The 12,417-nt window shown below is 43.2% G+C and overlaps 1 long non-coding RNA gene across 5 annotated transcripts in view; it reads right to left on the reverse strand.

The window, feature by feature from the left end:
* LOC139045146 (uncharacterized) overlaps positions 1–12,417 on the reverse strand; it is a 58,603-nt gene that overhangs the window by 36,736 nt on the left and 9,450 nt on the right. For all 5 annotated transcript variants that reach the window (XR_011503009.1, XR_011503007.1, XR_011503011.1 and 2 more), the window contains exon 2: positions 11,595–11,805. This is a non-coding gene — a long non-coding RNA (uncharacterized lncRNA). The remainder of the gene's footprint in view (positions 1–11,594; positions 11,806–12,417) is intronic.

Consider the following 12,417-nt stretch of genomic DNA (forward strand, 5'->3'; position numbering starts at 1 on the left):
CTTTTCTCCTTTTGAAGTCATTGATGAACTCTATGGTTGAAGCACTTCAGAAAACTTGGGGGGAGGGGTCTCAGCAGCCCTTTCTGGGCTCTCCAATGCAGCCCTCAGGGCCCCCTGAGAGGCCCACGCCTCCTCTGAGTCAGCATTGGGCTGGCGGGCTCTTGGCTGAGGTCTCTGGGGACATGTGCAGCCAACCCTATCTGAGTTCCTCCAACCCTGGCTCAGGTCCCTGGCCTTCCAGGGCCTGGAACAGCCCAGCCCCTTTGACTGTGGATCGGGCCCCCCTCAAGCCTGGATGCACCTTGAGGCGGGGGCCTGGACTTTGGAAAATGAAAGCTTTTCAAGTCTGTCCTGGATCCAGGGACTGAGCCATTGGGCAGAAACCCCAGGATGCCTTGCCAAGAGGGAGAAAGAGGAAACACCTCTTCTTTCTTCCTCAGATGGCCAACAACAGGGAGGACACAACTCCGTTAGGGCTTTGTCTTGCCACACTTCTTTCCAGTCTTCAAAGGAGGGGCAGCGAGGCAAGACATGCAGGAGCCTGGACTGGAGCGCCACACTTCCTGCATTCACATCCAGGTCTACCACTTCCTAGAAGTCTGTTCTGGGAGCTCAGATAGCCAGAGAAAATACAGGATGCCCAGGCAAATTCGAATGTCAAATAATAAATAATTTTTTCTGTGTGTCCCATATATCACATGCAGCATTGGGTGTGTTAGCAAAAATCTGTTCGTGTGCAACATTTGGGACATAATTATACTTAAAGATTATCATTTGTTATTGTGAAATTCAAATGTAACCGGGCATCTTGTATGTTTATTTGCTAAATCCGGTAAGTCTCTCTTGGACAAGCCCCTGAACCCCTCTGAGCCCAGTTTCTTTACCTGCAAAATGGAAATAAAAATAATATTGTCCTCTGAATGCCTGTCTCGGAGCTGTTGTGAGGAGTCAATGAGTTAATATTTGTAAAATTCTTAGGACAGGAATTGACAGACAACAACCTCTAATAAATCATTACTAACTAAATAAACAATGCAACCAGCCTTTTTTCACATTGTCTGTGCATGCTTTTCCTAAACAACTACGCCTTCTCCTCCGGAAACACAATATACGCACTCTCCGAGAAAGCCTCGAGAATAAGGGCCTCAGTCGTTTCAGTGATCTTCCCAGGCTCCCTTTTCCTTTCCCACAGCAGCCCCACTGTTGATTTAGACCATTATTTACAGCCACCCCCATTCCCATTCCTCCTGTTACCCCAGTGTCGGTCCAGAATGGGCTTTACACTGGCAGGTGGTAGATAAAGGAGTGGGAGGAGCGGGGTGGGCCCCAGCTGCATCCCCCTGCAGCCCTTGACACCACTGCTGCTCCTTTCACTTGTGTCCCTCATAAATCTCAGGCCTGACCCCATCCCTCGCTCATCGCAACCCCTCCCCAAACAAACACACTAGCACAAGAAGCTCAGGCTGCACCAAATGCCCACAGGGTCAATGCCTTTGTCTTCTTGTCCAAGGTCTTAGAAAGGGGACAGGGAGAGGAATGAGGAAGGAAGGACAGTGGAGCAGGAAGGGTGCCCTCTCCACTCTGAAGACCCTCCCAGGCCACATTGCTTCAAGCCCTGATATTATTCTGATTCTCCCTCTCGTGACCAGCACAGAAGCCTATTCTGAATCCAGGCCATGCATCTCCTGCCAAGCCGCCGAGCTCAGACACGGGAGCCTTAAGGGAACGTCTCTGTAGGCAAGTGGGGTTACTTGGCTTCAGGGATGGAATCTGTTTTAGTCTATATTTCTTGTTTTTGCCTACAGTGGAGAACTAGAACCAGAAAAAAAGGCCTGCATCAAGGACAGGAAGTCAGCAAGGAAGGCGAAGATTGCAAAACAAAAAAGGAAAGCACCTGGCTGGGAGGAGGAGGCGAGACCACTGGCAGGGGACAAGAAAGCACCGGTCAGTTACAAAGTCCTTAAAGGAAAAGAGAAAGGACACCTCCACTCGGGTTCTGAGGAGCTCAAGCCGGCACGAGTTTCCAACAATCTCTCCTCCCATGACTCAGGGCCCCACCTTCAGCCTTTACTTCTCAGCCACTGCCCTGCGAGGAGAGTCTGCTCCAAGTGCAGCCACCCTGTTCAATGGTCTGCTGGTGGCGGAATCTCGGCCTCCTCCACCTGGAATCTGTGATCCCACTGATGGCTCTTCAGCAGGAAGAAGAGAGGGCGTGGTGTCGTGTCCTTCAGAACCACAGCTGCCCTGGGACTTGGGCTAGCTGTTGCTGTATAACAAACCACCCCTGAGCCTAGAGGCTCAAACACGACAATTCACTTCCCCTCGCCATTCTGCAGGTTGTCTAGACAACTCCATCCCCCTGGTTTCCGCTGAGATGCTGGGATGGGGTCCCGGCATCTGGAGACTCTTCTGAAACCCAGCCAGGGCTGTTGGTGGGGGCTCAGTCTGTTTCCGTTTGGGCCTCTCCGCATAGCTGCTTGGGCTGCCTTGCAGCTTGGTGGTTGGGTTCCAAAAGGAGCATTCTAAGAGGGGGGACCTAGAAACTTCCAGGGCAGGCCAGGGCTCGTCCCAGAGCTGGCTCAGCATCACTTCCATCATAGCCAGTTGGTTACAGTAGTTACCATAGACCGAGCCCAGAGTCAAATTGAGAGGGGTCTACACAAAGGCACGAATACTGGAAGGCACGGTTCATCAGGGTCATCAAAGGAATGGTCTACCGATCAGGCAAGGAAGACGGCAGCGTAGGCAGACTCTGAACTCACCTCCTCCCGTGAACACAACCAGGTTACAACTATTTTTGGAAAAATTACCCTGGAGAGAAAACTGAAAGCTGGATAAAAAGAACCCCCCAAACAAGGGACAGTCCCGACTGAGGCAGAAAAGACAGAAATTCCTTCTGGAGAGAAAAAAGCCACTTCCATGAGCAGCAGAGTTTCACAGCTGGCCAGGCAGGAGCCACCCTAAGGTACGCAGCCCTCCCTGGAGAAGCAGGGTCCTGAGTGGGGGGGGGGGGGGAGGGGCCTGTTACCAGTATAAGCATCCTCAGACTCAGCACAACTGAGACCGGTGTCCTACTATCTGGCTTCGCTGGCTATTAACTGCAGTGGGGAATACCCCAAGAAGAGCTATCTGACAAAAGCCGAAAAAACCTGGCTCTTAAAGTGCCCACGCACAAATTCAGCCATCTCAGAGAGCCACCTGAAATCAGCAAAAAGAAGGCTGCACAGTCCTTTGGTGAAAAGAGACTCACTTGGTAGGTTCTGGGTGCATCTTGATGAGAGGTGAGACCTCTCTGGAAACTGAGACATTGGTGGCAACCATTGTTGTGACCTAGTATAAGCGGGCTGACACAGACACTGGGAGATGCCATTGAAGTTCTTCCCCTGGCCTGTTAGCCCTGGGGTCTGCCACACCCACTAGAGCTCAGATTTAATCTAGTTCAGCCAGGGCAGGCAGCCCGCCCTAGGGACCAACCAGCTCTACCCAACAACAAGCCCTCAGGCTACTTATTAGCCTGCATAGACTGGGTGCCTTGATCCTCTACAGGCAGGTGAGTGTATCTGCCTCTGTGGGGCAGGGCCTGTGTGAGGACCAGGTGAGCTGTGGGGGGTGTTGGGGGAGAGTGTGGAGACCTCTGCAGTGGGGTATCAGGGTACACGCCAGGGGGTTTGGAAGTGTGCATGGACCAGGACTGTGTTGATGGTGTGTGTGGACCTATGGGATGTGGGGCTTATCAGTGGCAGAAGACCTGTGCTTCACAAACAGCCACAAAGAGGATTGGCCCAACCTTCCACAGCCTGAAACAATTGGGTGCTCCCATGCCTGGGGCCAGCCCCACTCAGCAGCAATCTTAAGAGAGCTGACAACAGCCTTGCAGGCCTGAGGCCTACAGCAACTTTAAGCCCCTGAGCCTAGCAACCAGCTAGACTGGGTACACACTGAATTAACAGGAAAACTGCAGGAGGGGTCTGCTATTAGACCTTGTAGCCAATGGTGCTGAGGCTCCCCAAACCCGATTTACAAACAGTCAGTCATGGAGGGAAAGACTAGACTCCCTGGGTACCTGCACTAAGAGCAACTCTGCCACAGTAGAAGGACACAAGGAGCCCACAAAGGGGTCACTCCTGGTTCTTATGGACTGGTGACGAGAGGGAAGCACACTGCTGGGCCTCAAAAGGCATCTCTTACATAAGGCCACTTCTCTAAGATGGGGAGACATAACCAATTCACCTAATACATAGATATAAGCACAGAGAAAGAGGCATAATGAGGAGGCAAAAAAATACACTCCAGGGGCTGGCCCAGTGGTGCACGGTTAAGTTTTGTCAATGAAAATAATCCATAACCAATCTATAAATGAAAATTTGGGAGAGTTTATTCTGAGCTGAAATCTGAGGACCATGACCTGGGGCCTTTCTTCCCAAAGGAAGAAAGAGCACCGAAGAAGTGAGGTATACAGAGCGGTGATATACTCCCAAACAGGATATTTTACATATGATTGAAATGTTCCTCCCACAATAGTCACAAGATTGTCCTGTCAGCACAGCGCTTGATGGACACAGCAGGTAGCAGATCTGCTATCTCGGTGGGCGTAGCAGGAGGCAAATCTATTGTCTCGAGCTGGGTGGTCACAGGTGAGTGCAGCAATCAGTTCCTAGCCTAAGGAAAGATGCTTAATCCTTAAGGAAATGCCAACATTGGGAGGGGGAGGGAAGCTGCACCTTTATCTCCAGGGCCTTTGTTCTTGCCATAGGGAATATCTAAAGTAAATATACAATGCATGCTCAACGGCCTCAGTCAGGCCCTTTTGGAAAGACAAGGTCAGGCCAAATTAGGTTTATACCAAATGGCTTCCTCTTATACTCCAATGTATCCTATTACTTGCCATTTTTATTTGTCATTTTGCATGTTCCACTTTGGCAGCCCAGGGTTCACCAGTTTGGATCCCAGGTGCAGACATGGCACCGCTTGGCAGGCCATGTTGTGGTAGGTGTCCCACATATGGAGTGGAGGAAGATGGGTACAGATGTTAGCTCAGAGCCAGTCTTCCTCAGTGAAAGGAGGAGGATTGACAGCAGATGTTAGCTCAGGGCTGATCTTCCTCAAAAAAAAAAAGAAAAGGATACATTCCAGGCAAGGGAACAGGACAAAACCCCACAAAAAGAACTAAATGAAACAGAAATAAGCAGTCTGCCTGACAAAGAGTTCAAACAAAAGCTCATAAGGATGCTCACTGATACTGGGAAAAGAATGGATGAACTCAGTCAGATGGTCAACAAAGAATTGGGGAATATAAAAAAGAACCAATCAGAAATGAAGAATACAATACTGGAATTGAAAAATTCACTAGAGGGACTCAATAAGGAAGGAGATGACACAGAAGAACAGATCAGCAAGCTGGACAAAAGACTAGAGAAAATCACGCAAGCTGAACAGAGAAAAGAAAAAAGAATTAGACAGAATGAGAACAGTCTAAGGGAACTCTGGGACAATATCAAGTGCAATAACATTTGTATTATAGGTATCCCACAAGGAGAAGAGAGAGACAAAGGGGCAGAGAATCTATTTGAAGAAATAATAGCTGAAAACTTTCCTAACCTAAGGAAGGAAAGAGACATCCAAGTACAGGAAGCACAGAGACCACCAAACAAGATAAACCTGAAGAGGCCCACACCAAGACACATTATAATTAAAATGTCCAAAATTAAAGATAAAGAGAGAATCCCAAAAGCAGCAAGAGAAAGGCAACGAGTGACATACAAAGGAAAGTCCATAAGGCTATTGGCAGACTTCTCAGCTGAAACTCTACAGGCTAGAAGAGAATGGCATGACATATTTAAAATGCTGAAACGAAAAAAACCTACAGCCAAGAATACTCTATCCAGTAAGGTTATCATTCAGAATGGAAGGAGAGATAAAGAGTTTCCCAGACAAGCAAAAATTAAAGGAGATTATCACCAAGAAACCAGTTCTACAAGAAATGCTGAAGGGACTTATTTAAGTGGGAAAGAGAAGACCACAAGTAGGGGTAAGAAAATTATCTTTAAAAAAACAAAAATAAAACAGGCAATAAAATCACTAGGAAAGGCAAAAATATAGTAAAGGTAGCAGATCAACCACCTATGAAGATAGCATGAAGCTTAAAAGACAAAAATACTAAAATTACCTATACCAATAATAAGAGGGTAATGGATAGACACACACAAAACAAGAGATTAGATATGATTTCAAAAACATAAAATGTGGGAGAAGGGGAGTAAAAGAGTAGAACTTTTAGAAAGGGGTCAAGCTAAGGAGACCATCAACTCAATATAGACTGTTATATACATAGAATATTATATAGGAACCTCATGGTAATCACAAACTAGAAACCTATAATAAATAAACAAACAAGTAATAGGAAAGAAATCAAACATATAGCCAAAGAAAGCCATCAAACCACAAAGGAAGAGAGCAAGAAAAGAACACAGAAGAACTACTAAAACACCTAGAAAAAAAAGTAATAAAATGGCAATAAATATGTATGTATCAATAGCTACTTTAAATGTCAGTGGACTAAATGCTCCAATCAAAAGGCATAGGGTGGTGGATTGGATAAAAAAACAAGACCCATATATATGCTGCATACAAGAGACACAGTTCAGAGCTAAAGACACTCACAAACTGAAAGTGAAAGGATGGAAAAAGATATGTCATGCAAATGGCAAAAAAAAAAAAAAGAAAAAGAAAGCTGGGGTGGCAATACTTATATCAGACAAAATAGACTTTAAAACAAAAACTGTAACAAGAGACAAAGAAGGGCACTACATGATGATAAAGAGAACAATCCAACAAGAGGATATAACACTTGTAAATATCTATACATCCAACATAGGAGCACCTAAATATATAAAGCAATTGTTAACAGACATAAAAAGAGAAATAGACAGTAACACAATAACAGTAGGGGACTGTAACACTCCACTTACACCAATGGATAGATCATACAAACAGAAGATCAATAAGGAAACATTGGCCTTACATGACACATTAGACCAGATGGACTTAGTAGATACATATAGAACATTCCATCCAAAACCCACAGAATACACATTCTTTTCAAATGCACATGAAACATTCTCCAGGACAGATCACATATTAGGCCACAAAGCAAGTCTCAATAAATTTAAGAAGACAGAAAAATACCAAGCATCTTTTGTGACCACAAAGCTTTGAAACTGGAAATCAACTATAGGAAGAAAATCAGAAAACCCACGAAAATTTGGAGATTAAATAAAATGCTACTGAACAATGATTGGTTCAACGAAGAAATTAAAGAAATAAAAAAAAAACACGTGGAGACAAATTAAAATGAAAATACAACATGCCCAAATCTATGGGATACAGTAAAAGTGGTTCTAAGAGGGAAGTTTATAGCAATTCAGGCCTACCTCAAAAAACAAGAAAAATCCCAAATAAACAATCTAACAGTGCACCTAAAGGAACTGGAAAAAGAAGAACAAAGAAAGCCCCACATCAGCAGAAGGAAGGAAATAATAAAAATCAGAGCAGATAAATGAAATAGAGACTAGAAAAAAAATAGAAAAAATTAATGAAACCAAGACCTGGTTCTTTGAAAAGATAAACAAAATTGACAAACCCGTACCTAGACTCACCAAGAAAAAAAAGAGAGAAGGCTCAAGTAAATAAAATCAGAAATGAAAGAGGAGAAATTACAACAGACACCTCAGAAATACAAAAGATTATAAAAGAATACTGTGAAAAGCTATATGCCAACAAATTGGATAATCTAGAGGAAATGGATAAATTCTTAGAATCATATAACCTTCCAAAACTGGATCAAGAAGAAGTAGAGAATTTGAATAGACCAATCACCGGTAAGGAGATCGAAAGAGTAATCAAAAACCTTCCAAAAAATGAAAGTCCAGGACCAGACGGCTTCCTTGGTGAATTCTACCAAACATTCAAAGACTTAATACCTAACCTCTCAAACTCTTCCAAAACAGCTTGAGGAGGGGAGGCTTCCTAACTCCTTCTATGAAGCCAACATTATCCTGATACCAAAACCAGACAAGGACAACACAAAAAAAGGAAATTACAGGCCAATATCACTGATGAACATAGATGCAAAAATCCTCAACAAAACACTAGCAAATCAAATACAACAATGCATTAAAAAGATCATACATCATGATCAAGTGGGTTTCATTCTAGGGTTGCAGGGATGGTTCAACATCCTCTAATTAATCAACATGATACACCACATTAACAAAATGAAGAATAAAAATCACATGATCATCTCAATAGATGCAGAGAAAGCATTTGACAAGATATAGCATCCACTTATGATAAAAACTCTAAATAAAATGGGTATAGAAGGAAAATACCTCAACGTAATAAAGGCTATGTGTGACAAACCCACAGCAAATATCATTCTCAATGGAGAACAACTGAAAGCTATCCCTCTAAGACCAGGAACCAGACAAGGATGCCCACTGTCACCACTCTTATTTGAGATAGCATTGGAAGTCCTAGCCAGAGCACTCAGGCAAGAAACAGAAATAACAGGGTTCCAAATTGGAAAAGAAGAACTGAAACTGTCACTATTTGGAGTCATGATTTTATATATATAAAACCCTAAGGAATCCACTAAAAAACTTTTAGAAATAATAAATGAATATGGTCAAGTCGCAGGATACAAAATCAACATACAAAAATCAGTTGTGTTTCTATACACTAACAATGAAGTAGCAGAAAGTGAAATTAAGAATATAATCCCATTTACAATTGCAACAAAAAGAATAAAATATCTAGGAATAAACTTAACCAAAGAGGTGAAAGATCTGTACACTGAAAACTATAAAACATTGCTGAAAGAAATTGAAGAAGACACAAAGAAATGGAAAGATATCCCATGCTCTTGGATTGGAAGAATTAACATCGTTAAAATGTCCATACTTCCTAAAGCAATCTGTAGATTCAATGCAATCCCTATCAAAGTTCCAACAACATTTTTCACAGAAATAGAACAAAGAATCCTAAAATTTATAATATAATCGTCCCACTCACAACAACATGGATGGACCTTGAGAGAATTGTGTTAAGTGAAATAAGCCAGATAGAGAAAGACAATCTCTGTATGACTCCACTCATATGTGGAAGTTAAACATGTAGACAAAGAGAACAGATTAGTGGTTACCAGGGGAAAGGGGGTGTGGGGGTGGGCACAAAGGGTGAAGGGGTGCACCTACAACATGACTGACAAACGATAATGTACAACTGAAGTTTCAAAAGGTTGTAAACGATCATAATCTCAATAAAAAGTTAAAAAAAAATTTATGTAGAACAACAAAAGACCTAGAATAACCAAAGGAATCTTGAAGAAAAAGAACAAATCTGGAGGCATCACATTCCCTGCTTTCAAAATATACTACAAGACTATAGAAACCAAAACAGCATGATACTGGCACGAAAACAGACACACAGATCAATGGAACAGAATCGAGAGCCAAGAAATAAACCCACACATCTATGGACAGCCAATTTTCAACAAGGGAGCCAAGAGCATACAATGGAGAAAGGAGAGTCTCTTCAATAAGCGCTGTTGGGAAAACTGGACAGCCACATGTAAAAGAATGAAAGTAGACAATCATCTTATACCATGCATAAAAATCAACTCAAAATGGATTAAAGATTTGAATGCAAGTCCTGAAACCATGAAACTTCTAGAAGAAAACATAGGTAGTATGCTTTTTGACATGGGTCTTAGCAGCATATTTTCAAGTACCATGTCTGACCAGCAAGGGAAACAAAAGAAAAAATAAACAAATGGGACTACATCAAACTAAAAAGCTTCTGCACAGCAAAGGAAACCATCAACAAAACGAAAAGACAATCTAACAATTGGGAGAAGATGTTTGCAAACCATATATCAGATAAGGGGTTAATATCCAAAATATACAAAGAACTAATACATCTTAACAACACCAAAACCAACAACCCAATTAAAAAATGGGCAAAAGATCTGAACAGAGATTTCTCCAAAGAAGATATACGGATGGCCAACAGGCACATGAAAAGATGCTCAACATCATTAGCTATCAGGGAAATGCAAATCAAAACTACAATGAGGTATCAGCTCACTCTGGTCAGAATGGCTATAATCAACAAGACAGGAAATAACAAGTGTTGGAGAGGATGTGGAGAGAAGGGAACCCTTGTACACTGCTGGTGGGAGTGCAAACTGGTGCAGCCGCTATGGAAAGCAGTATGGAGTATCCTCAGAAAATTAAGGATAGATCTACCATATGATCCAGCTATTCCACTGCTGGGTATTTATCCAAAGAACTTGAAAACACAAAGGCGTAAAGATACTTGCACCCCTACGCTCATCACAGCACCATTCACAATAGCCAAGACTTGGAACCAATGTAGGTGCCCACCAAGGGATGAATAGATAAAGAAGACGCAGTACACACACACAATGAAATACTGCTCAGCCATAAGAAATGATGAAATCTGGCCATTTGTGACAACACGGTTGGACCTTGAGGGTATTATGCTAACTGACATAAGTCAGAGGGAGAAAGTCAAATACAGTATGATCTCACTTATAAGTAGAAAATAAAAACAACGACAAACAAACACATAGAGACAGAGATTGGATTGGTGGTCACCAGAGGGGAAGCGGGGAGGGAGGAGGGTGGAAGGGGTGATTAGGCTCACATGTGTGGTGATGGAAGGTAATTAGTCTTTGGGTGGGGAACATGATGTAATCTACACAGAATTCAAAATATATAACGATGTACACACACACACACACACACACACACGGAACAGCCTACCATACCTATTGTGTATGTCCTATATACTTCCAAAGCAATCCTCTGCCTCAAGAATACTCCTCAACTGAGCACATATTTATTGGATATTTTCAATATTCAAGTCACTTTGCTACGTCTCTGGGGGGAGGGGCTTCTTTCCACCTTTACTTAAGGGGCTCACAGTTGAACACACAAAACAAACAGGTACACACATTCCAGCGGAAGGTGTAATATGAACCCTTGCTATTTAAACAAATCAAAAAATAAGAGGATTTAGTGGAGGGAACAATTATTTCAAGCTACAGGATTAAGGGAAGGTTTCATAGAAAATTGAAGAGAATATGCTTTAGAAATTGTAAGCCGTACACAAAAAATGTCAGACACTATCGTGGTAAAATCATTGCTCTTCGAAAACTATATTTAGGAGCTTCTGCTTCCTCTAAGTCTAGTGGGCCAACCCGTTCTCTTCGCAAGGGCATACTGATGAAGAGTTTGGGCTCTGGAGTCAGCCCATCTGGGTTGAAATCCTAGCTGTGTGACCTTGGGCAAGTTACTCAACCTCTCTGTGCTTCAATGTCATGATCTTAAAGTGGAGAGAGTGATAATATCTTCATAAGGTTTTTGTGACTTAATGCACATGAGGTACTTAGAACAGCTCTTGGCACATAAAAAGTGAGCAATGAGTGTAACTGTTGTTGAAGATTATGACAGGCCGAATTAAACCCCAACCCCAAAGGCATCCCCGTCCATGGAAACCTGGGAATATGTTACCTGACGTGGCGAAAGGGACTTTGCAGAGGTGATTAGTGATCTCGACGCGGCGGAAGAGTGTTCCGGATTACCCAGACGGGCCCATGTCATCACGAGGATCCTTATAAAAGGGAGGCAGGCGGCTCAGAGGCAGAGAAGGTGATGTGACGACGGAGGCAGAGTCAGAGAGGGGCAGGGTCGTGAACCAAGGAATGCTGGCAGTCCCTGGAAGCTGAAAAACACAAGGAACAGATTTTCCTCCGGAGCCTCCAGAAGGAATACGGCCCCGCTGACCTGTTTTGGACTTCTCACCCCCAGAACTATAAATAATAAATTCGTGTTGTTTTAGCCCACTCCGTGTTTGGTAATTTGTTACAGCAGTAATAGGAAATTCACCGGAGGCTGGCAATCTGAAAGCCAGCACTTCCCACACACAACTAAGAAAGAGAGTCTAACCAACCGGAGAGGTGTGTGCTCGCCAACCCTGGGGAGAGACAGCACTCAGGGGCTTGATGAAAACAAAGCAATTCTGTGCATTTGATTCAATCAGGCTGCCACAGTAGGATTTTTTTAGATTTCTAAGCTACTTGTTCAAACATCAAAACAACGCTAGCAATGCTAATGCATTTATATTTTATGACTTATTTTAGAGCATTTTCATCAATATTTTATCACAAAGTCGTGAGCTTTACTTAATTATATATTTTGTAGAGGTTTTCGGCGTACTTAAGCATGATTTTCTCATGTATCGGGGCCATCCTGGGTCCTCATCCCCTGTGGGTTACATATCTCCAGGCATATCACAGCAGGCAAGGGGAGAAGCGCTCAGCGTTCCAAACTACTA

Source organism: Equus asinus, chromosome 4 (genome assembly GCF_041296235.1).
Source record: "Equus asinus isolate D_3611 breed Donkey chromosome 4, EquAss-T2T_v2, whole genome shotgun sequence".
Taxonomy (NCBI): Eukaryota; Metazoa; Chordata; class Mammalia; order Perissodactyla; family Equidae; genus Equus; species Equus asinus.